Raw genomic sequence first — 26,315 nt, forward strand, 5'->3', positions numbered from 1 at the left:
AACTTGCACTTTCAGAGAATTGACATTATAGGCTCTTTTACTAAGAGAAACACATTTACATCTAATATAACACATTAGAGAAGAATTAATAGGTCTTATGTTGATCACATTCTCTTACATGGAAATAGTAAGAGATACTAATATCCATACTTTTCACATTAAAACTCTATTGTTGGAAACTGGAGGAGGCAAAGAGCAACTGGAAATTGGAAAAACAAATTTATACTCATATTTAATAGGTGCCTAATGAATGAGTAGAAAAAGAGGACTCATTTTGCAATTTAGAAGGTTTATAAAACAAGAAGTGAAGTAATTGTGTTTTGGATATTTATTGGATATGCAAATTATGAATAATATAGTCTCTGAAGTATAATTTCAGAAATGAGAGTAGCAAGTGCAAAAATTAGAGAACCTAAATAAGCAGGACTTTTATTTTTCTTCTATTGCTTTACACTCACACTATATTATTTTTACATATGGAACAAGGATGAAAAAGTTGAAAATAAAAATATTATTAACAGTTGTATAAGAATCTAGTATTTATACAAAATTTTTAAATGCCTTGAGATGGTTAATAATCAGCAGAACAAAAAATTGATACATTATAAAACTTATATTGATATTATTTGAAGAATGATGATGAAAAACATCAAAAAAGTGCTTCATAAAGAGGATTAAGCCAATGAAGAGGTATTACTGGTATTGCCCTTTCAAGTAAAAAGAAAAATTATGAACTAAATATGAAAACCTCAGAACAAGGACTTAAGAAAATTTCTTCATTGAGGAATAAAATATTGGCTGCCAGAAAATTGATTTGATATTATCAGAAAATAGTGTTATGTTTTTGGAACATATGTAAAGCAAAAGAAAGATAGGAACAAAAATTTAATAAGTATTTATTATGTAAGGCAAGTTGTAACTGTTATCACCTTGGATGTTTATGAGAACTCTGTGAAATAGCTATTATTCCCACTTGAAATAGGATGAAGACAGAGGATAATATAAGGAGCCAGCTCATGGTTATATGACTAGTGAGCAGGAATCAGCCTTCATATAGTTTTTCAAATTCCAACCCTTTTCTAACGTAGTATGAGGAAAGAAAGTTTTTTCTAAAATTGATAAAAAATGATGTCCCATTTTTCATACAGTTAGATTTATGAAGACCTGATCTATTGCCAACAATTTTCCCAAGCAGAACTTATTTATTTTAGAAAATGCTGGCCCATGTCTTTGGAATATAGTAAGCTAGCATAGCAAACAACATGGAATAATATATTTAATGATGTTCATACAAAAGCACAATTAGGCAATATCAGGACCTTCCTTTCAACATATTATTGAGATGGTAGTCAAGGAACATGACCATGACTCCCAGAGACAAGGCTCGAAGAACCACATTTGTTCCTGTTGATGGAAGATGAGGGAGGTCGGTAACGTTGCAGAGAAGCTGTCAGCTGTCAAAGTGCTAATACCACCTGCATTATTCCCATATGTTCCAGGGTCTTTTAGTGCTGCTTCATCATTCTAAGTCCCACAATTTAGGATTTCCTCTGAGTATCATTTCTGTATTTTTTTCCTTCATTCTATATTGGATTTAACTTTTCTTTCTATGAAAATAGTTCATGAGTTTAGACTGCCTCTGCTCCATTCAAAAATTTCGGGGAATCAATTTGGATAAAGTACTTTACAGGGAAAATAATGTACTCATACTGAAAAGATTCCAGTAAAAATTCTGTGATTTTACTATTTATGTGTCAAATTTAAATTTATGTGTCAAATGTAATTTTTAAATATCAAATTAATGAGAGAAGAAATGAAATAAACTATGACTAACACATTAACTATGATTAAATTGTTATTTCAACACCATGAAATAAAAAGTTCTTAAGAAACCTTTTAAGACAATTTAAAGCCCAGAGTGTCAAGGTAAGTGGAAATGCTGATGAAAAAGCTTTCACTAGAACTAATTCCAAGTGCATTTTTGTCATAGTTCAAAGAATTTAATTACTTATACGATTTTATGTTTTTACATATAAAATTGGTGTGGTAGCCAGAGATCTGAGTTCACATTCCCATCTATTTACACCTACTGAATCAGAGCTAACTTGAATGACTGATAGAATGCAACAGAAAGATGGCATATAACTTTCAAAGGTAGGTTATGAAAGGCTTTGTAGCTTCCTCCTGGGTTTCTTGCCTTGCTCACTCTGGGATGAGCCAGTTGCTATATCGTGAAGATGCCAAAGTAGTCCAGATGGAGAAGAACGAACTTGGGAGTCTTGAGATTAAAACACCTTTGAAGTGGATCCGCCAGCCTCAGACAAGCCTTTAAATGACTGTGGCCCAGATAACATAGGACTGATCATCAGGAACCTGATATGTTTGAATTACTGACCTGAAGAAGTTGTTAGACATATCAAATCATTTTTTAATAAGTTTCTAAGATTGGGTTAATGTGTTATGCAGCTAATAAAATTGCATAAAATAGTATATAAAGTACACAGAAAGAAGAAAAGTGTCAGTTTTCTGCCCCAAAGCAATATGTTAAACAGACAAACAATGATTTATTAAAAATTTTGAGAATGATTATGATATATATAGTGGATAACACTGAGTGACAAATTGGGAATGGAACAGCGATAATGACATTCAGAAATATCCTTTTCATATTTTGATAGAATAATATTTTAGATTTTAAAAAAGATATTATAGAGACATATAATAAAGATCACCATTCATTTATTTAATCAAATATAAATTGAAAATTGAAAACTACTCACTGTCCACTGTGGTTAGGTCAGAGTGTCATCTTCTTTGGTTTTGAAATCCACACGGGATTGCTGGAGCACACGTCTGGATGTGCGTTTGGTGGGTTATAGAGGGGTGGCCTTGGGGTATATGTCTGGTCTCTGCACACTTCCCCTCTGACACTTTTCCTCTGCTCTGCTTCCCTGCTGCCATGAACTAAGTAAATTTGCTCCACTACACCCTTCTATCAAGATATTCTCACTGTGGAGCCAAATAACCATGTACTGAATTCCCTGAAACTGTGAGCTAAATTAACCTTTCCCTCCCTTAAGTTAGAGGCATCGGGTATTATGTTCCAGCAGTGGAAAAGCTGGCCATTACACTGTGTTGGGTACTGGAGATGAAGTAGCACATGATATGCCTTCCTCTATGAAGTTCATAGTCCATGTATCAATAGATTTTAGTGTTGAATTGCAATTAATACAGTTCCTTATTTACATTTTCATATTCCTATATAATATAAAATTAGAATTAAATTTTTTATTTTTATATTTACTTAATCTTATACTTTAGTTCCCCTCAGTTACAAGTTTCCTCCCAGTTCCATGGGTCTGGTGAGAGGCCAGCTATTTTCTCAGTGTTACTAATAGAAAAAAGAAAGGGAGAAATAATAACAAAATTCCTTTTTCTGAGAAATTATAGAGGTATAATTATTGTTTGTGATCTGTCTGTTCATTCATTTCTTCCAGAAGCACTTACAAACATTATCAACACATCTCCAATTCCTGAAGCATATTATCATATTAAAGAACACAAAATGCCAAAATGCCAATTGCTCTTTTATCAAAAAGGTTAAAAGGTTTATTTTGCTCTATTTTCCAAATCTTTGAAAAAATAAAAACTTTATTAAGAGTATATAAGTATATAATTTCATTTTCTAACATTTTCACTTTTTTATCAATTTATGTTTGCAATACATAATAAATGCCTTCATTGTGGGGAATTTATATACAGTATATCACATCTTGACCCTTTTATTTCCCTTTGCCCTCCCCTCCCTTCTGCCTTTCCTCACATGTGTGTTTATTTGAGGAGAAAATCATTGCAGATTAGAAGCATTTGGGGAGTCATTATTTTATGTTCTGTGAGAGGAGAATTGGATAAAAGACACTAAAAGTTCTGTAATAATAGCAGTCAGTCAATAATAAATTTTATAATAATTTTTTATTCCTAAGTAAGTAGTTAATATTTTATCTCTTAACTAAAAATTAATATACACAACTCTCATTGTTATTTAGTCATTTCTGGTTGTTACTCAGATATGCCTGATTTTGTGCTTAAATATATATATATATTTCAAATACAAAGGAGGAATAACTGAGGAATATTGGGTAGAAGTAAAATTATTTCTTAAAAAAGCTTTTTCTCCTCAATATTCATTCAGCCCAATTTAAAACAATTTAAACCCAAACAAAAGAATAACTCAGATAGGTTTTCAAACTTCCAGTTAATTAACAATTTCAATTAAAAAATGGCTTATTAAGTGTTTTATTCAAGTGCTTTAGGCTAATACTAGAAACAGAAAAGTTGAATCATAGTCAAAGTAGAATGAAATTTCAAGAAATTCTGAATGTTTAACATATCACTTCGCTTTCCTAGAAACCCTGAAACTGTTATTTTTCAGCGAAGTGAACCTAATGACATGCTTTTTCTTTCCCTGGTGACTTCCTATAGCTTAATTAGCTGATTCAGGTCAACTACCTGGTTCATCAGTTTTTGAACATCTGAGACTCGGTCTTAAATTCCCTTCTGAGAAATGAATTCCCAGTACAAGGGCCTCATGGGTGTGTGTGTGTGTCGCAAAATAATTTTGATCAATTAGGAAATAATGATGACCTTGCAGGGGATAGAAGAGGACATAATCGGAAAAGTTGAATATACATCACGGAGAACGAGTAGTGTGCTACTGTTGCATAATTGGCTAACATTAAAATGGAGGTACCTACAAATATTAATGTTCAGACACTTCTTGAAGAAATGAGGAGGTACAGCCCAAGGTATTATTCCCAAAATTTCATCCGTGATAATTTAGAATCTTATAAAGAAAATCTACAGAAAGGGAACCTGGGGAAAATCTAATGAAACAAAAATAGATAAAAATCGAAGGACAACTGGAAAAATCAGGTACTATTGCTACATATTTCAATAAAAGAATAGGAACCAACCAGCTTTGACTGTATGTTTATTTACCTCATTTTATATTGTTAGTTTTTGTGGTGGAAGTCTCCTTATTATACTGCCCAGGTCATCCTCAAAATCCTGATCTTCCTTCCTCAGCCTCTGCAGCTGGGATTACAAGAGAATGCCACAACATCTGGCAAGGCTACATGTTTAGATCACAACTAAGTTAGATTCATTGCTTCTCTACCTCTTAATGTACTCCTAGAAAAATTTGTTTCTAAAAATGAATATATGATAGACAATATTAGTATATGATGCTTATTAGATTTGTTATAAGGAGCAAATGAGTTAATAATAGTGTCTACCTGTCATATTTCTGTTCCTGTGTAACAAGCCATGCCAAACTTAATGGCTTAAAATCATTTTATTGTTTTTCATTGCAATAGCTGTTGACTGGTCTTAGCTGGGTAGTTTTCATTTGGGGTCTCTATGGAGTTGTAATCAGATGTTGACTGGGACTGTTGCCACTTAAATGCTCAACCTTGCTGAATTTCCAAGGTAACTCACTGATGTGGTTGGCAAGTAGTGCTGACATTATAGGCATTTAGCCTGTCCATGGTGCTTACACAAGATCAGCTACATCATTTACAGAGCCCAACAAGTGCAAAATAAAACTACAGAATCTCTTGTTTAAGATTGCTAAGAAGTTCAAGACAGTAGCTCATGTGTTGCAGGCTCATGAATCAAGCTCTGGGCTTGAGCTTCTTATAATATAGTCTCTGGGATCTGAGAAGAAGCATTCTGAAAGTAAACATTCCTAAAGGTCAACAAGGAAGTGCTAAGGCTTTTTATAACTTAGTGGGTCACAATTCTATTTGTCAAAAGGATATCACAAAGACAGCCGAGGTTTAAGGAGAGTAGAATTAGATTCTATCAATCACTTGGTATGAGAAACAGCATTCCTGTAACGGGAGAGAAAGAACAAATGGCAGCCATACTTGGAGATTATCTAGCCTGTGACCTGGAGGTTTTATTGTAATTTATTTTTTGTTTTGTTTTGTTTTGGATTTTTGAGACAGAGTCTCACCATGCAGTTCAGGTTGGCCTTGAATTCACTATGTAGTCCAAGCTGGCCTCAAACTCTTGGTGACCCTCCTGCTTCAGCCTTTACTATACTTATTAAAAGATAATCCACATCATTATTAGAAGAATGCCTGTCCTGTAAAAATACTTACATAAAAACTTATTATTTCTCCAGATTATGAACTTGGGTGGGAAAACCCCAAGGTCCTATAGCTTTGTTTATCTGCTCTGTATCTGAGTTAAAATGTATGTACTGTCAGATTTTTATTTTCACTCTTCTAAGAAATCTGTCCTGAAAAGTATTAGAACTAAGTTATTGCTTTTGTATTCTGTAATGACTAAAGCACATTCTTAAGGCAATTATTAATGAATTTAATGCTATTCTCAATGATAATAGCCTTTTTCTTTTACCTGAAGGTATTTTGCAGAAGTGGATAGTTTAGCTTTGACATTTTTGCCTATTAAATAACCATCTGCCACCTGTAGTCTATTGTCTCACTGCATTTATCACAGATGAGTGCCTAACAAAAAAATGAAAATAAATTGTTTTAATATAGTACATTTTCCTCACACTTTACTATAAAGTGCTACATTGTTTGAGCGCATGTTAGCTAGTGTGTAACTTGGGATTCCATGTTATAAAAGCTTTTTATAATCTTTAGTCATTTAACATTACCTACATCTTATTTGATGGCTTTTCTTTTCAGTTTGTGCCAAAAGCAGTATAATTTTTCAATTAGAAAGCAAACATGCTTTTTAAAGGGAGGTGGTTTTTCTGACATCCAAATTTTGTTTATGAGCACCAATAGTATTCTAGAAAACCTTGCGTATGAAGATAATTATAAGTGAAAAGAACTGCAAAGTGATCATTCAGGACACAACAGAACAGCCTATTCTGTTGTGATAAAGACAAAAAAAGAATGCTCATTTACAAACTAGGTCTGTTCTGTTGTCCAAAGTATTTGTAACTCACTGAAGAATTGTTTAAAGTCTTTTAGTGCAAAAATAATATCAATGGGTTGAAGGAGTCCATAAAAGTAAATCTAAGTATATCTATAATTCAATTTTGAATAGTTCATATTTTGATGAGTTCTTAAGCATGAGAAATTTCATATTCAATTTGTAAGAGTTCACTCTTTCTGAACTTTGTCCTTGCCTTATTTTTCCTGGACTCCTACTCATATACATATGTTCCTAATATATATAATTACCTAATGTCATTTTCAAAGATAGTTTATGTAGCATAGGTTTCCGGTGGATTATTTTTGATTAATGCAATATATATAGCTATATATGATATAGCTATATATCATAAGTACAAATCTTGGTGAATTTTTGAACACATCTTTGTATCCAACACCCCATGTTATTCACCTGAATTCCTCCTATGAGTAACTCAGCTGTCTACCATTAAGCATAACCACTGTCCTGACTTTTTATCATCAGATATTAGATTTCCATACTTGTATATTTTACATAAATAGAATCAGATGTCCTGGATTCTTGCATGTAACTTTTTTGGCCAAATTTATATTCGTGAAATTTAGCCACACCATTGCATGTTATAACAGCATTTATTGTCATTGCTTTATAATATTTCATTCTGTTAACATATCACAACTTTTTCTATTCAATTGTTGGACATCTAGGTTGTTTCTAATTTGGACCTTTGGTTAATACTGCATCTAGAAACAATCTCAAGTCTTTAAGTAAACATTAGGACATAATCCTAGCAGTGGAATGAGTGAATCATAGCATATAAAAATGTCTAGATTTAATAGATACTAACAGTTTTCCAAGTGTCTGTTACAATTCACATTCTTACCAATGATGTATAGAATTCTAGTGACTGCACATACTTTCAGTTTCTATCATTTTAACTTTAATCTTGGTCCTTCTGATCAAATTGTAGCTCTGATATTAAACACCACTCCATATGTTAAATTAGCTATTTGGTTAACCTCTTTATGGGGTGTGCCTATATTTCCAGTGAAAGTCTTTTGCACACACACACATTATATATATATATATATATATATATATATATTTGAAATATAACTATTAAGGTGGATTATCTTTATACTTTCTCTCACTATTTGGATTTTTTTAGGCTTTTTAATATTTTTTCAATGAATAGAATTCTCTGACTTAATATAGTAAAATTTAAATTTATTTCTTTTACAATTACCTTTTTGACATGTATTATTGGAGAAAAGTTTGAAAGTATTCTATTTTCCTGTAAGTACTCCATTTCTTCCTATGGAAATTAGATACATAAACTACCTGGAACTAATTTTTGTACTTTAAGTAAGGACACATCATTTGTTAAAAAGAGAATTCTTTCTCCATTCTAGCACAGGTGACTGTCATTTAGATTTGTGTTTGGGCCCTCTAAACCTCTATACTTCTAATCCACTTTGTCTTAAATATCTACATATGCTTTTCATTCAAATCACTTCATCATTTAACAAGGAACCAAAGAATTGTATTTACTTAGTAAAAATAATATGATTTTAGGACGGTCACTAAAAATTCTAATTAATGTAGCGAATAGTAACAATTTCCAGGGCTTTCTGTATCATCCACTGCACCTTGAATAATGTCAAAATGCAGCATCTATTTAACTTATACTCGACAACTCAGTGTGCTAAGCACCAGCAATAAAAAGGGTGATTAAAACATGTTATTTGTTCTCAATAGGCCTACAGAAGGAGATAACTATCTAAATAGATAAAATAAGGTGATGTTATTTCTACAGAATAAAAATCTAATATTTTGGGGCTTGTAGGGGTGGTGACATGTGAAATGGATTGAAATTTTGAAGAAAGTTCAACAGCAATTCTCAGAAGACTTAATGGAGACCTTGAAAAGATTGAGCTGCATTCATTTGTTTAGTTTTCTAGAACAATAAAATATAGAAGAACAAGGAAAAAATTAAAGCTATTGAGGAATATGTAATTTTAGTGGACTTTAAGTTAATTAATCAAAGAAGTGAATAGAGGAAACCATTGATAAGAACAAAATAAAAGGTCAAGGAACTAGAAGTTGTTATGAGATCAAAGAAATTTGTGATGAGAGTTCAAGAGTGAGAACAGGTGTTCTTTGTAATCCTGGTACTGTATATCAACCTAGTTATCTACTGTAGACTCCTTCAGTGGTACTTCAGTCTCTCTCTTCACTGGATGGCTTTTTCTTGCTGCCAGCCTCATGATTGTCTTTGCTTTCTTCATTGCCGTCTCCATTGTGTTGTGGCTGATTACTGTCTTGAGCATCAGAGCCTCCATTTAGAGTATTTGAACCTGTTTGTTCCTTTTCTAGCTTTTCGGCCCTTTCTTCCCTTGATCTTTGGTTTTATTTGCTTCCTCGTGCTGTCTTTGTTCAGCAAGAGATTTATTCAACATTTGTGTGATGACAGAATCTCCTCCACCAACCAAAAACATGTTCTTAAATTTGTTGTACAACATTGTAGACTTTTCCATGATAATGTGACTAACTTTGAATTGTTGTATTTTTTTCAGGGTTGTAATCATCTCTGTGTGTTTCTGAGCTTGTTGCACTGTGACCTGAAGTCACGCTCATTAAGTCACAAATAGTATTTATTTAATTGGAAAAAATTAATGTGTGATACTTATGTGGTAAATATAAATAAATGGCATATGAAAAAGTTAAAAAAAAGAGTGAGAGCAGGAAAGATCGTTGGATGTGATTGGAAAGTAGGGTTCTTTGGATGCAGATTATGCATAGATGATTTATCCAAGGTATGACCAAAGCAGTGGAGAATTTCAGAGAAATTGAGGTCAATGTCACTTGAAACAAGGAAAAGTAATTGAAACATTGAGATGCTGATTCAATCACACTTCTGGAAAATGAAATAACTCATAAACATGGCAGAGCATGGAGTGGAGGGAAATCAGTGTTCCTGGTATTAAGGTCCTCAATTAATAATAATAATAAGAGGGATAGTGGATCAAATTGATGAAGACAGAGGAATTAATTACCAAATGTAATCAATGTCAGTATCTCTCTATCTGATTAATGCCTGGACCTGCTGTGCAAAAGCACTTCCTTGTCTAGCAATCCGGGAATGAGTACAGTCTTAGGTAAATGAGCAACTTCCAAATAAGAAAGCCACATGTGAAATGATATCTTCAAGGAAAATCAAGATTTCTTAGTCAAGAATATAATGGAAATATATGAAGTATGACTGGTATTCAGGATACTGTTAAAAGTTTAGAGGAAAGAAGGCAATTGAAGCTACAGTCCTATCAAGGAAGGGCCTGCAGTATACTGTGGAGAGAAGTTCAAGGGTGAGCAGATGGAAGACCTTAAGGGTGTTTGGAAGGTACTGTAGAAATAGCTTATGTGTAAGATTTGAAAATAATTAGATCCAGAAATGAAGACTGTTTGTGGTAGATATCCCAGAGATTGATTGTCTCTTCTCGCCATTCCAAATATAGCAGACAAAATCTGTAATTAGAAAATGCATGAATTAATCTCAGAAGTTTGGATTTTGGTCTATATTTTTTGCATCAATGTTTTAATTTGAAGAATATATATGGAATGGAGGAGAGAAAGTTAATGGAGTAGAGAAAGCAGTAAAACTTAACTATGGGAGTAAAACTAATGGGACTAATTGCATTGGGATGATTTTCTAGACTCTTCAGAGGTAAAAACAGCAGACTTATTCTTGTATATAGTCATGGATATAGGTTAGAGAGAAGTAGTAATTGAAGTTTGCCAAGTTTCCAGATTAAAAGCTGAGAGAATGTCTGGTGGCTTGATCAACTGAAGATAATGGAGGAGGCAGCACACGTGACATTGTGGCCTCTCTGCTTCTCTCTCTGCCTCTCTCTCTGTCTTTGTCTCTGTCTCTGTCTCTCTCCCTGTCCCTGTCCTTGTCTCTCCCCCTCTTCCTGTCTCTCTTTGTGCTGGATAAGTGAAAAGAAGCCATCTTTTATGTGTTTGTTTTATCATTCTTTCTTTATTGGTTATACAGATTAATGAGTTTCATTTGGGTAGCTTTGTACATATTCATAACATACCTTGATGTCTCCTTGACATCCTTTTCTGTTATCTGAAAAATAATTCTGTATATTCCTTGGAGACAGATCCTGTCTCTTTTTCTATAGTCCATATTGTAAATGTAGCTGCTCCACAGCCAACACCACAGATGACCAATCACAACCCAAACTTCTTTCCTCTCCTCTTCCATTCTCTCCCCTGTCTTCTCTTTTCTCTCTTCTCTCAAAATTGTCATTTTTTTCTATTAATACAAATTCTTGGCTAACATAGTTGAAGAGGGAGTATAGGATCAAGTTTTTGTCTTTCACTAGAAATATTAAATTGTAGGTGCTTGCAGTAAACTATAATAAAGATGGCTAATGGTCATTAAATGTAGTCTGAATCTCAAAAGAGAAGTCAGGGTCAGAGATGAAAGAAAAATACATTTAAAAGTTTTTGGCATCATAGAGACATAAAATTTATCCAAGATGAGTGGAGAGGGTAAGACTGAAGAATAAGGTCTCAGTCCAAGGACAGGATCAGTCCAAGGACAGGGTTACGAAGTGTCCAGCATTTAGTAGTCAGGCCATGAAGCAGGCAGAAGAAATAGATGAGGAATTGTCAGAGAGTCAGATAGCTTTGCAAGTTCCTCTCATATGTGTGGGGTGGGAAGCAAATTTCCAAGGCCAAAGTCCATCTGGCATTGAAAACAGTGTTCCAGGGAAACTGTTTGTAAATACTGACAACATTATTAGCTAACCTAGATTATAAAGCAGCTTAGCACCTTGTATAGGTCTTTATTTTTGTTTTGCCACCAGCCTTTTTCCATAGAAAGAAAGCAATGTGTTGATTTGCATTCTGGTACAGGCCTCCCATCTCAAATCCAGTAACAATTTGTTGATGGTTCTTTGAGTAGCGTGAGTCTAGATCAAATTCTCCTCTGCTGCTGATTATTCTGTAATATAATCAGATCAATTCATGTCACCTTACCCAGAGAACACAGATTTCCATGTGAATTATTATATATAATGGGCACAGCAAATAAATCAGACACATATAATCTAAAGTTGTGCGTATCTGAGTCTTATTAGTAGAAGCATTTCTTGGTTATTTTGAAAAAAATTCCTAGCAGTAAAATAATTTTGTTTTTTTGTTTGTTTTTTTTTTTGGTTCCCGGGAATTAAACTCTGGTCCTTGCGCTTGCACAGCAGGCAGGGAAACCACTGAGCTAAATCCCTGGCCCTGTAAAATAATTTTGTTAAAAACAAAACAAAACAAACAAACCTCATTTGCACCTCTGCTGTGTAAACAGCCCCCAGAACTTCTGTGGAGGTAGGAGGTGTAAAGGTGGAGGCACGGAGAGTGGACCGTGCAGGGACCGCCCCTGCCCTGTGCTGCTCCTTCAAGTACCAGAAGGAAGTAGAGCCCTGCATTTCACGTTTTTAAGTCACTGGGGCCGACTATCCATTTGCTTTGAATTTCATGTTGTCTCTTGACTTTCTGGCTCTGTGACCACTGGAGTGAAAGCCACGTAAATTCTTTGAGGCTCAGTAAGTATTCTAATCCATAAAAGTGAACTAACAATAGTGACTTGAATGTGGTTCCGATGATCTAGTCGGTCTGCAGAACTGCAGGCACCTTCTGCAGTTCGTAGGACTTGACTGGACTAAGGTAAGGAAGAGCGGCGATCCCTTCAAAGAGTCTTTTTCTCACCACAGGGGACTCTCGTGGCAGAAACTGTGCTGCAGCCCGTCAGAGCTTGAATACGTCCAGCTTCAGAGCTCCCAAACCTAGTTGTTTCTAGGCATGTGAATTCACTGAATGGAAAATGACTCCGTTTTGTTTTCTAGTTGAGTGCTGCGATCATGAGGAGGGATTTGCTGAAATGTCCCAGGGTCAGAGTCCATGCTTGTTAACAGCACTGTCCAGGGTGAAACCTAGGCATTTAGTCAAAAGGGCTAACATTTAAAAAAGATAATTTTTATTTTTTAGGAAGTTTGATTCAGAATTCTAGACGTTTTGATATTCTTTTGGCATCTTCCTTGCGTTTCTTCTTTTTTCCCCTCAATCTTCTCTCTCCCTCCCTCTTTCCTTTCCTCCTTCCTTCCTTCCTCCTTCCTTCCCTTATCAAGTTTCCCTTATCCCATTTGTTGGAATTGTGTTTGAAAGAAGATTGTAAATCATAAATTTATGTAGCATTAAAAAACACAAAAGACTGTGACTCATTTTTCAAAGGTGATCTTCAAAGGAAAGTTGCAAAAGTACTTTGAATAATGACAATGTACTGAAGTAATAATTCAGAAATTAAGTACTCAACCATGTATTAAGTGCTTTTCCAGGTCTTTTATATCTATTAATTGTTAATTTTCAAACTACCCATATGAAGTAGATAACGGTATTATCCTCAGTTTACTGACAAAACATTAAGGAACAGAAAGTTTGGGTAAATGTCTCAAGGTCACATATCTAGAAAATATGGAGGTCGTATTGAAACCTTGAGAAACTGACTGTGGAGACTTGCTCTTTACATTACTGTATCACGGAGTTTATAGTATCCAAGATCATTAAATTGTCAGGTGATTTCTTCCTTTGATTTTTGTCCCAGGATAAAGGCCAAAAAGAGGTAGTTGCCAAGAAGAAAGACTGTGCACTGGTCTGACCCCTTGGCAATTGTATGAAATAGTAGAAAGAATAGATGATAAATTTTTATCGATTCATATACTCTTGGATCCTCCAAAGCAGAAGGCATTTGAAGACTCAACAGATTGGTCCCCAATCATCCAGATCCAGGCAGTTTCTCATGAATAAAAGTTTGTAATAATTTCAGACTGTTTAAAGATTGGCAGCTGCATATGCTATCAATTCCTTTTGGAGCATGCCACTTAAGATGGGCCTTAATGCATGCAATGTTTTATTTTTAATTAAAAATACTTAGTTCAGGGAGTATTTATTAATAATTCTAACAGCAACAGATGGTCTGCTTATGTGTTGTAACAATCTTTACCCCAAATCAGTCAAAATAATTAACAAAATGTAAATTATTAAGCACTTAAATATGTATTATGTATCATTACCATTCCCATAACATACTTTAAACTTTTATGAGAAAAAGACATGATGGTTATAAAACAGTATATAGAATATTGCATACCAAATGTTTAGAGGATTAGATTATCTTGTTTTGATATATTAAAAATATCATCTGTATCAGTAATATTTTCTAGCATTCCTGCTGCTCAGAATTGGAGTTAAAGCTAAAGCTAAATAAATGGTCTTTTGGTAAAAACATTATATGAAGTGCTTAGTAAAAGAATCACGTCTAATTGGCCAGGAATCTGAAAGTTCAAGCCTGTTATTATTTTTGGGCAAGGGGAGGGGGATTCTGGAAACTGTTCTTATTCTTTCCATTCATCTGCAAAATTTGATGAGCTGCTCTGACCCTTGGTGTTTGTACATTTCTTGAGCCTCTTTGGCAGAAGCAGCCATTAGTGTTTAAATGTTCAGCTCTTCCTTCCTTCCTTATCCCTGCCTCACCATTCTCCATGCTTTGTGTTGCTTCTTTATCTACTTGAATAGTATTTTCATTTTTTTCATGTTCTCAAGTCATCAGAATGAGATGTATTTTGGAACGCTGTATCTTGGTGATTTATGGGCACACTGTAGTTAAAGATAGTTTTTAACTAACCAATGACATTTCAAATTAGTCTGAGAGTTAGGAGACTGAAAATGAGCTCATGACTGGGGGTGGGCATAGCTGTAACAAGTACTGGTTTGGCACAATATTTGGAATAATGTGGATCTGTCTGGGAGTTATAAAATTATTATTTTTATGGCACAGATCTTGTTAACCAAAGTTTGCTATGGAAACAGTGTTTGTATACATAGACATCATGTAATCATATTTTAGTCAAGCTATATTTAAATTCAAGTTTTAAATTTTAATTCAATTATTTAAACAATATTTTAATTAAAGTTGTATTAAATAGTACTTTTCAATTATAATGGCATAACTAGAAGGAAACTTAATGATCATTCCGAACTTGTGATTCTGAATTTTGTCATCATGAGTAATTTGTATAAATTATCTAAGCCTTAGTTTTCTCACATGTACTGTGAAGATAAGAATAGTATCCACCTGATATTTTTTTTGTGACTATTAAATGGATAAAAAATTGCAAATCCTTACAATAATACCTAGCATTTGGTCATAGACTAATTCATTCTCCTTCCTCAAAAATACATACAAAGAAGCTGAGTTCCAAAGGACTATTTGCCTTTTAAATTTCTTTTTTCCTGGATCACCAAACAGCTAGAAATTCCAGAGATAGAAAGGATATAACATAGATCCCAGGACATGATTCACTTATGGAGACATTCTTGATGTTTATTTCTGGGAAAGAATATTTTTCTCTTAATTTTCAGGTTAAAATTTTGCAAATACATTTTTGTCTACCGGAAGAACATCGTCAGTAAATTAGTCTTGGAAACTGCTCAGTAGGTGCACATTTAAATTATATCCTTTAATGTGTATCAAAATTGTTTTTTTCAAGTTTAACCTCTTTTTTGGGTAAGCCTTAATTTTTTCACATTTTATAGAAAATAACATTCCCAGAAATTTGACTTCACTCTTCACATATTTTAAATCTTCACATATTTTAATATCTTTTTATACTTACAAATGTTAAATAATCACAATAAACTATTATTTTGTGGGTCTTAACATTGTCACAAAATTAGCAACCAAATGAAACAAATTTTCTTACAATTTGACCAAACATATAAAACAGCAAATCCAGGTGCAATACTTTAGCATAAATGAATGGTTTTATTGATCCTTTTGGTCATTGAAAACTTTTGTTTTGCCTCCCAGCAGCTGTCTTCTCCTGGAACAGCTGCTAATACTTGTATATAACATTTTTCAGATCTTTCATAAGCTCTATAACTGCATATGCTGCTTTAAGGGAAGTTTAAAGCTCCACATAACATATCAATATACCAAGTTATTAAGTTAGTTTCAAGTTTTTGTTTAGATTGGTTAGAGAATTTTCTGAATCAATTTTTTGGCTATTTATCACTAATGCCCCTGTAAAATTTTCTTTCATTTAGGGACTAAAATAATTTCTTTTATGATATGATTTAGCTTAAACAAAGTTATCAATTTACTAAGCTTGTTTACAGGTAAGTTAGTGACAGTAACACTTATTTTCAGGCTTCTTGACATTGGAGACTAAATACTTAGCTCAAAGAAGCCAATTTAGCAAATGATAATGCACTGCCAGTTTGCCTCGTGTTCTGCCATTTCATTCACTTCTTTTCTCCAAGTAGATACACCTGCCATCCATTCAAGATTGATCTGTCACCCTGGATCATAATCAGAAGCCACTTTTCCAGTGTCATCTGCAGAGGTACTTGAGGCTGGATGGTCTCTGTAATGCTTGAATCAGCCTTTCATTCTGTGTTTCCTTCTTAGGCCACCCAGGACAATCATTAATCATTATAAAGTGCACATGCACATGCCTTGGGGTTTCTAGGGCAGACAGTATCCAGAGAGCTGCAGACATTAATTATCAACCTCTTCTGCTGCACATAGAGGCACCGTGGAGGACTGGGTATAAGCATGCCAGGTAGAACTTGAGGAAAAGGATGTGTTTTGTTCTCTTTGCGAATTTAGCATTCTGTCAGCCTCCTGGTCAATGGATTCCACGTAGACCCTTCTAAAACCCCTACATAAAGCAAAGATGTGCATGCTCAGGGCTTGGCAATCAAAATCTGGGAATATCTCTAGGGTAGCAATTTGGCTTCATTAGCTACTGTCAAATGTCTACCTTTTAAAAATCTTTCCATTGCCTTGAAGTTTTATATAAATAAGACCATAGTTCTTAGGATCAGAAATAAGAAGAGGGAGAAAGAAAGGAAACTAAAAGCAATTTAAAGAAATTAATCTTATAATGTGAAAGTTGCCTCCTCTCACAATCTAATTAATTTTCTGAGGAATAGTTTATCAGGTTTTCTGTATGGTCTATAATCTAGTTTTATCAATTTAAAATTATATTCTAATGTGCAAAGTGTATTTTATTTGGTTCGAATTCATTGTAGTATTTTTGTTAAAATGGAAATACACAAATTTTTCTCACCTTATTTATCAGTTATTTAAAATGAGTTCCAAAAGTTCTTAACATATAGATGCTGGTCTTTAATCAATTTTTAATCAAAGCACCTCCCTACCACTTTCATCTTCAACAGTTAAGGTTGCATTTTTAAAAGTACATTCTGGATTTAATTATCATTTTAATACGTAAAGGAACATAAGTGACACATTAAAATTTTTTGTCTTTTCTCCTGATGCTTTCTAGACACTGAATACTCGTATAAGCATTATCTTAAAATTTTCAAACTTCTGCATTGATTCATTCTTTTGATAATATTTAATCTCTTTTAAAAAACATGATTGTTGTCTCCCTTGAAGTATTCTTTTCATTTTTCAGAAAAGGACAGATTACCTGCTCCATGAGGGGAGAGAGCCTGAGTCAGGTCTCTGGAACATAATTGTTGCTCACACCACGTTTGTTGAGTGACAAAATAAGAGGCATGAATGAACAAGGAACTTCAAACTTTCCCACTATTCTAATTCAAGTCCAGAGAGAAGGATAGAGACATCAGTCTCCTCATACATTACTTACTGAGGAGAGAGAATAACAAGTGTTTTTCAAGAAACCTAAAAGAGCAAAGGGCTTGAAATCCTACTTGAACATTTAAGCCAGTTAGAAAAACTTCAGAATCTCAAATATCAGTGAGAGTCCTAGTGAACAAGTGTGGGCTGGAAATTGAGGTTCAGATATATTTATCAGAGTTATACTTTCAATTTACTGAATAAATCATTCTTTAAATGAAGCCCAGATCTTTCCTTTGGTTTCAGAGTTTGCCTGGGTTATTTCATGGGATCTAAGTCAGAGAAGTGAGGATTGGCATTAGTTTGACATCATATGGCTTTGTAATTTAGGGAGTTTATTGGGCTGACCAGTGGTAATTAGAAATTATCAGGGTCTTTCTGGGAGGTTGTATTTGAGCCAGGGAACTTGTATCTCTCATATTTTAGGTAGAGAAGGAATGGCAAGCATATTGGTAAGAATGGATATGAGGGCAAGTATTTTCCAGCCCAAAGTACCATGATATTAGTGTTGGTGGATTACTTCTAGTTGCTAGCTTCTAGCAGATGTGGGGCAAAAAAAACTCAAGCTGTTTAAAAAATTATATATAAATAGATTATGGGAGTCTGCCAAATAAATGCATCCAGTAAAGGAAGATTGACAACTTTTAGCTTGGTAAAATTAAGAGGCGCCACTTATCGACAGCACCAACACAGGTAATGCTAAATTATTTAGGGATTTGCGTAAAAGATCACAGCCCTCCCTGGAAATTGTGATAAAACTATTCCCTTTTAATATAATTATGCAGAAAACTCACTTTATACATTCACCTCATTGCCTATAGAAGCTATCTTTCATTTCTCATTGGTAAGAAAATCTCATTTGAAATATTGTATGAAGCAGTATCCCCTTGAATTGAGTAAAAACAGACCTGTCATACTTGGGGTGGACATACGTCCTAGTTTAGTAGACTGTAAGGGGGTATTTAACAGAGCCCTTGTGAAAGATTTATTTTCTCTGATAAAGAAAAATCTTCTCTTGCCCATTCATTTTTTTCTCATGTGAGATATGAAATAACAAGGACACTTGGTATGGTGAAAGCCATTTTGTGATTATCAAGTGAGAAAGGTAAGAAAGGGAAATCAGCATGTTGGAAGGACAGAGCAAAGGATTTTTAAAATCCAGTGCCAGTAATAATATCATTGCCACCATTCTGGAACAACCTATTTTCAAACTACTCATTGTGAAAAACAATTACATGTCTATATTTAAACTGCTGACATTTGGGTTTTGTGTTATGTGCAGTAAAATGTATTTTAATTAATATAACTTTGTTTTAAAGTATTTTTAACAAGTTTTTAAAGTTTGTTTTTAAAGTGTTTTAAAGTATCCCTGTATAATTAAATAATATTATTTGGATAACTATGCCATATAAAATATTCATTTTTTACTAATATTCAGAGGAAAAGGCTGTGCTTTAATAGATTTTGTATTGTGAAATCCATTGAACTTGAATTTATAATACTTAATATAAAAATCTAGTCTAGTTAATGCAAGATATTATATTCATGATCATAATACAAGACTCACAAGAGTGTTTACTTGATTCTGTACTCTTTGTGCATCACAGATAACCTTGCTGATGAACTATGTCAAAGGGAGTTCAGCCTATCATAGCCTACAATGCTCTAATCATGTACAAGTCAAATATGAAGTATTTGCATATGTAACTCTGAGGTCATGATAATCATTAAAGATTCTTTAATTACACAATCTACAATGGAAAAAAGTGACTTTCATCATTAACTACACTAGATCAAAACCACACATTTTTGGACATTACTTTTTATCAAGATATGGAGAACTCTTTCCTTGAAAAAAAACTATTTTAACCAGAATGACACTGCATTAGTGAAATTGTTTCTGTTTCTAGATGTAGGCCTTAGGAGATTGGCAGCTTCATCTTTATTTCTATAAGAGCACACTCTCTATCAGCTATCAGATGAGAAGTTCAGGTACTCAGACATTTCATGTAATAAGGAAGCCCAGGCTATCCACATGGATGGGCTCAGGGTAAATAGAGAGAGATGCCTGCTGATTTCCAAATGTTTCATCCTTTGAGCCTAAGTGTTAGTTAGATATGTGTCTTGAGATGGCATCAGTTTCTGCCATTATCTGACCATATTAAAAGAAAGATGCTGAGAGGGAGCCACCTAGCTAAGCCCATCAACTCTCAGACATGTGAGGGATAGTACATTATTTAAACCAATAATTTCTGGGATGGTTTATTATATACCAATAGATGACTAGCAGAATGACTCATACAAGAAAGAAGTTTATACCCATGACATTTCTATAATTTTGACAGAGATTGTAAAGAGAATCATTTAAATTAAATTATTCAAACTGGAAAAGTCAACTTTCTGCCTATCACTGGGTTATTTTTACATATCAACTCATTAAAAAACATATCTACTACTACAACTAAAACAGCTCAGTGTTGGGTCAATGTTAGCCGCATGGCTCCTCTATGTCTTTTGTCTGTGTCCTGTGGATTTAGATAGGTTTGCCTACTGCTTTGAGAATATTCATTCTTATTTCTTAGTCCTCATCAGTGATGTAACTGGAAAGTTGGAAACTGGTATAAAGATTTCCTTTTCCTTCTCCAGAAAGTTCTTGACTTTGAGCAAGACTCAGTAGAAGCCTGCAATATTTGAAGCAGTCACGTTGCAGTTGTTTAATGTGGATGACTATGACCTGCAGTCTTATACAGGAGGAGATAGAGCAGGTTGTCAATTATTTCTTCACTCAAGGCTGTGGACTAACAATATGCTTGAGTGAAGCAGAGGTTACAAATCAGCTGGAACCCTATGGGCAATCCAAATTTGCCATTAATGTTGAGGAGCTAAGAGTTTCAACAAGGTTGGCTTTTCTTGGTTGCAAGTTCCTAGTGATGCAGACTTGGACCAGAATATAACAGTTCTTGTTAAGATAAGTCAGTGCATTGGATAGAAGATAGATAGGTATGGAATGGAGCAACATGTCATCAAATTATAGTTCAAACTCCAAGGCCTTTGTGTTGTTAAGCCTTTATGACTCTGAAAACTGCATTCTGCTGACAGCACATACAATCTGAGCTCTCCTGCAGATGTTCTTCCTCTGCAATAAAAATATAAAAAAGTAACATGAGTTTACTTTATTGCTGTCCCATAATATAGCCATTTTGCAATATTTAAATTAGAGAATACCAAATGAAATAATGAGGGCATCTAATTAGAACATATTTATTAAGTTTTAGAATAAATTGATGAAGGCATCACGTATAAATCTTCCATGTGATCTTTTGGTAGCAGGACACTCATCTAACAAATTTTGAAGTTAAGTTGGTTCCAGGGCAACAGATACCAAAGGAATCCCCAAGGTAAGGCTGAAGTTTCATAAAAATCACTTACTTCACCAAATGAAATCTCTTCTTCATTGCAAATGCTGTGCTTCTTTGCATGTTTTTTTAATTCACTAAGTTTATTGGTACATTTTAGGTATACAATATGATGATATTAATCATTGGGAATTTGTACCTTTACATGGTACATCTTGGTTCTTATTTTTTTCCCCATTCCCCTGCCCTCTCTTCAACTCCTCCACCCCTCCCTATTTACAGACTTCGTTTCCGTTTTTTCCTTTTCTCATATTTTTTCTTTTCCCTTTTTTATGTTTTACTACCCCCCCCCCTTCTCCTTCCCCTTTGGGTCCTTTACAGTTATGTGGGTGGCCTCAGCACACTTGCTGTGTGGCAGCTTCTGTTCTCTTATTCAGATATTGGTTTTTATCCTTCCCACGTAAGATGGAGAAAAATTCTATTTCCTCTTTCACACATTTACACAGATGTTTGGATAGATCTGAGCAATGGGCAATATTCTACTTTTAGGTACTGTGAACTATTTTTCACTTTTCTTCATCCTGAGGTAGAATTCAGTAAACTAGGTTGGGGTATTGAGCATGGTCCTGTCAAGATCCTAACCCTAAGATTTACTTCTTTCTTTTGCCTTTTTTTCCTTTTCAGCCTCTGCAAAAGAAATTATAACTAATGTTGGAATTTGCAGGTGAGTATGAAGAAACTTTCTCCGGCAGATATTTTTCTCCTGAACTTCTAATGTAAGCATTAGCATTTGATATTCACAGGTATGTGACTTGCAGTCTTTTCTTGAGGCAATGGATGTCTCTAGGTTCTGTTTGGACATAGGAAGGGCTAAGGAATAAAAGGGAACTAAAAGAAATGAAAATTACAGAGAATAAAAAATACAGTTACTAATATAATTAAAATAATGTTTTCGTCCTTAAAATACGAAGAACCCACTTTAGATTCTGAATCTTTTTTTTTTTTTTTTGGATCCACTCTCATTTCATTCTTTCTTTCTTTTTTTTTTTTTTTGCTTAAATTCTTTTATTGGTGCATTTTAGGTATACAATACGTTTACATTTATCATTGGGTGCTGTACCCGTACATCATGTATCTTGGTTCTTATTTTTCCCCATTACCTGTGCGCCCTTCACCCCCTCCACCCTTCCCTATTTACATAGACTTTGTTTCCATTTTTTTCATTTCTCATAATTTTTCCTTTCCCTTTATTCCTTTCCCCTTTTATATTTATATCCTATTTGTGGATTGTGACTTAGAACGTCAGCTAAACTTAAGATAGAGGACAGCTCCTTGGGGTATGGCTGCATTTTCTCTCCTGGGTATTAGATTTGTTCTTTACTATTATTGAAGAATTTTAAAACAGTAAATTTTTCTTTCATTTTTGATTATAGGACTTTGGTGATTAGTTTTGTGTTATCTTAGGCTGCAGCGCTTTCAGTAAGCAAAATATTGCTGCATTTGTATGCATGGTTAAGGCCTATAATAAGCTCATTTTTTAATAAACGAGATAATCATAGATAGTCTGGATGAGTCTGCTTCAACCAGGTGGGTGGTCTTAAGAGGAGAACCGAGTCTTCTCTGAAGAAGATGTTCCACCTGTGAGAAGCAGCTTCAGCTTATGCCTGAGGGCTTTCAGCCTTCTTGATGGCTTGCAGACATGCCTACCTCAGCCCCACAATCATGTAGGACAATTCCTTGCACGGGATCTTTTACTACTGATCTCCTGGGAATTCTGTTTCTCTGGCAGAGCTCTAACTAGTATAATGTCAAGAGTTGATGGGTTATAGTAACTTAATACATTCTCTTCCTGAGGGAAAAAAATCATGCACTTTAAATGCCTTCAGGTGGGCTTCAAATGTTGTGGGCCTTGTGGGTTTTACCCTGTCAACCTCAGTGGCACTGTTTATCTTCTTCTGCATCTTCTTCTGTAAATGCCACTTCTTGAGGATTTTCACTGTGATAGTTTTGATTTCAATGCTTCCCCCTGAAGTAGTGAAAATGTAACACCTTGAGTCATGTTAACTGTCAGCTCTCTTGGGCTTCAGACACTGGATGCCGGTTAATTGCTTCTTCATCTATGGATGAATAAAAGCAACCTAGCAGTCACCCAGGTCCAAGAGATCATTAGGAATCCCCTGTTGGCCAAATGGCAGAAAATGAAAGATGAACCTTGTTTATAAAAAATTGCTGTTGGGCTGTGGATTTAGCTCAGTGGCACTGTGCCTGCCTTGCAAGTACAAGGCCCTGAGTTCAATCCCCAGTACTGGAAAAAAAAATGCTGTCATTGAGGTTACAGTTGTATTTCTAAAAGCAAGACATTCTTTAGATGAACACTTTACACTTTGGAATAGAATTGGGCACTAGAAATTGTATTTCCAATTCTGGTATTGTCAAATAATGTAAATCTCACTGTTTTATTATTAATATATATTTTTTCCAGTACTGGATATGGAACTCAGGACCTTGTGCTTGCCAGGCAGGCATGGCACCACTGAGCTAAATCCCCAGCCCAATGTCACTGTTTTGAAGGTCAAACCACCAACTTAACAGCTTCCAGAAGAACTGTACTTTCTGAAGCCTCTTAGGGTTGCTTTTTTCTGAGTTGGTAGATCACATTTACTGATAGGCTATGAGTGTTTTCCTAGAATTTGTACTTCCAACATTGTTTCTCTGTTTTATTTTTTCTTCTCTTCTTGATTTCTGTTAGTTTCACTTAAGCGATTCAGCAATTAACTGACAATTTTGTCAGTTTAAAAAGTGAGGCTTATTGGCCTATTATAAAATGGATACACTTTTGTCATGTCTTCAAAGAAGTTTTTCATTATGATTCTTAAATAATAGGTCAGAGCACCTAATGAAATTATCTAGATGCACTGAACTAGCCAAAAAAAGTTTACAAAAACCTCTAGATTTAAAATTTTATCTAACGACTGTCAGTATTGCAGTGTCAGATCACTCAGTTGCACATCTATGAAACCGTGGTATGCTGTCTTTTTAAAAAGTCTGCACTATTTCGCTATCCCAAGTCCTTTTCTCCATCTGCCTATTGACCCATGTGGCTGTTTTAACATTCACCTCACTGGATGCCTCATACCTGCCTGGCCAGCAGGAAGGAACACAGTGACAGCAGTTTCTCTGGGACTGAAGAGGAGGGGATGAAAAGCCTTGGACACCCGATCTTTTTCTGGACTGCTAAAATTAAGGTAGAGGACAGCTCCAGGAAAAGTCATGCCCTGGAATTTTCAATCAACATGCATAGGAGTGGGTGAATAAATGGGCAATCTATTTCAGGGCAGTTTTCCTTCTGGAAGAAGGGGCAATTTGCTTTAGGGTCACATGCTGGGTAGCTATCTACATAAGAAACCCAAATAGTTTCCTAGCACAAGCAATTGACCAAAGAATCTTGTGACCACTTTCTTAGGAAGGTTACTCTATAATGATCCAGAATCTGTCAACACACTGATCAAGACTGTGTTCTCTTCAGTAGTTATAGAACATGTGTTCGGGTGGTAATTGCTTCCTTTGAAAGTATACGAGCTTATTTACAGGTTAATTTTCATCTGAATTTCTTCTACACTTCCTGACATGACATTGAACTTTTATAATTACACCAAATGATCATATAGATTGAGACCAAAATGCCTGTTTACTGAAATGTCAAAATAAAAATTTACAAAACAGAAAAAATTTTAGTTTTATCCCCACCCTCCCCAAAATGACCATCTCTCATTATAAATGGAAGTCATCTTTTGATAATAGATCTGTGCTTAGTAAATACTTATATTGGATGTATATATGATTTCTAAAGAACAATTTTGGGACTATCACTGATATTATTAAAATGTATTATCAATCTGTGATAATATTTCAATAGATAGTAACACAATGAATCTGATGAATGCATAGAAGGCTATGTGGTATTAAAGCCTATGGATAGTTCCACAAACATTCCTATGGTTGTTAGATTTTATTTTGAGGTTTTAAATTTATTGGACCTCTAAATACACAATAAAGTTCACATGTGTGGTAAAAATAAAGTTTGTCTTAAACCTTGTGAACTAAAATAGTCGTTTCACATAGCTTTAAGATTTCACACAAGAACGCTTGTGGTGAGATGAAAGCTATGCTCTGTGACAACCTCTGTGGTATTGTTGAGTCTCTAGCTCTCTACCCTCCAATAATCCTATTTGGTGACTTCTGTGTCTCTGTAGGTGACTGATGAAATCTGTCTGATGTAACATCTTTGAAGGCACAACTCCAGGTAACTGATCAGAAAATGCTAACAGAGCTAGCTGAGATTATCAATTAACTTTTAAAAATGTTCATTCTATTAAAACAAAAATGTAGTCAGGAAAAAAGAAGACAATTTGCCTATATCATTGTCTTCAAAAGTACATTTGTTCACCGATGACCCAAACACCATTCCTAAAACATGACGTTGGTCACAGGCAATGAACGGCATCTCATTATGTTGAATCAAATTCAAATTTTGAGGCAATTGGTTACTCAGTTCAATATTAGCAATCACTTTAATCACAGTTAGATCAATAGTGAAATATTTACTGTGGATGCTTCCAGAATGATTTAAGCCAGCTCTTTGGAGAGCATTGATAATCTCAGGGTAATCTGAACCATCCTAATGTGAGGTGTGAATTACCACACTGAACAATGCCTCTAATACAGATCTATGGATCATAAATAGTAAAACACAATTTTAAGGGCTTTCATAGCCCTAACACAAAATTACTGCTGACTAAAAACATGACAGGCAGATCTCAGTGGGAAAGAAGAGAAATGTGAGCTTTTAGAATATCAGCAGTGAAGACGAGAGCATTGTAAAAATCCAATTATATCAACTGTAAAAATTTTTTGAAGGTGCAGATTTAAAAAATTACTATATGATGCTATAAATTCTGTTCTATCTTTTGTTAAGTATCAATATTTTAAATATTCCCCCATATTATTAAATGGCCTTCAGCTCTTCTGGGACAGAGATGATGGAGTTTTCTATATTTAGTTGATCTCATGAATTTACTCAATAATTAAATTTTTTACAATGATGTATTGCTAAAAACAAGTGATGAGCCAGTTTTGATTGCAATGATATATAAATTATTGATGTATATCTTCAGAAACAAACTTAATAGTCTATTATGAGGCATGTTTAAATGAAAAGACAAAATCAGTTACCCACAGATATTGTCTAGTAGCACTTCACAGACAATTGCACAAAT

The 26,315-nt window shown here is 34.4% G+C and overlaps 1 long non-coding RNA gene across 4 annotated transcripts in view; it reads left to right on the top strand.

Moving 5' to 3' along the window:
* Positions 1-12,375: 12,375 nt before the first annotated feature.
* Positions 12,376-26,315, top strand: part of LOC147830395 (uncharacterized) — a 42,818-nt gene continuing 28,878 nt past the window's right edge. Inside the window, exons 1-5 of one of the 4 annotated variants that reach the window (XR_015452306.1) lie at positions 12,376-12,563; positions 16,336-16,418; positions 20,953-21,081; positions 21,724-21,763; positions 25,293-25,342. This is a non-coding gene — a long non-coding RNA (uncharacterized LOC147830395). The remainder of the gene's footprint in view (positions 12,564-16,335; positions 16,419-20,952; positions 21,082-21,723; positions 21,764-25,292; positions 25,343-26,315) is intronic. The other 3 variants (XR_015452309.1, XR_015452305.1, XR_015452307.1) reach the window with 3 other exon arrangements.

Source organism: Heterocephalus glaber, unplaced genomic scaffold (assembly GCF_053883595.1).
Source record: "Heterocephalus glaber isolate CG9 unplaced genomic scaffold, H.glaber_assembly_v1.0 deba00000122, whole genome shotgun sequence".
Taxonomy (NCBI): Eukaryota; Metazoa; Chordata; class Mammalia; order Rodentia; family Bathyergidae; genus Heterocephalus; species Heterocephalus glaber.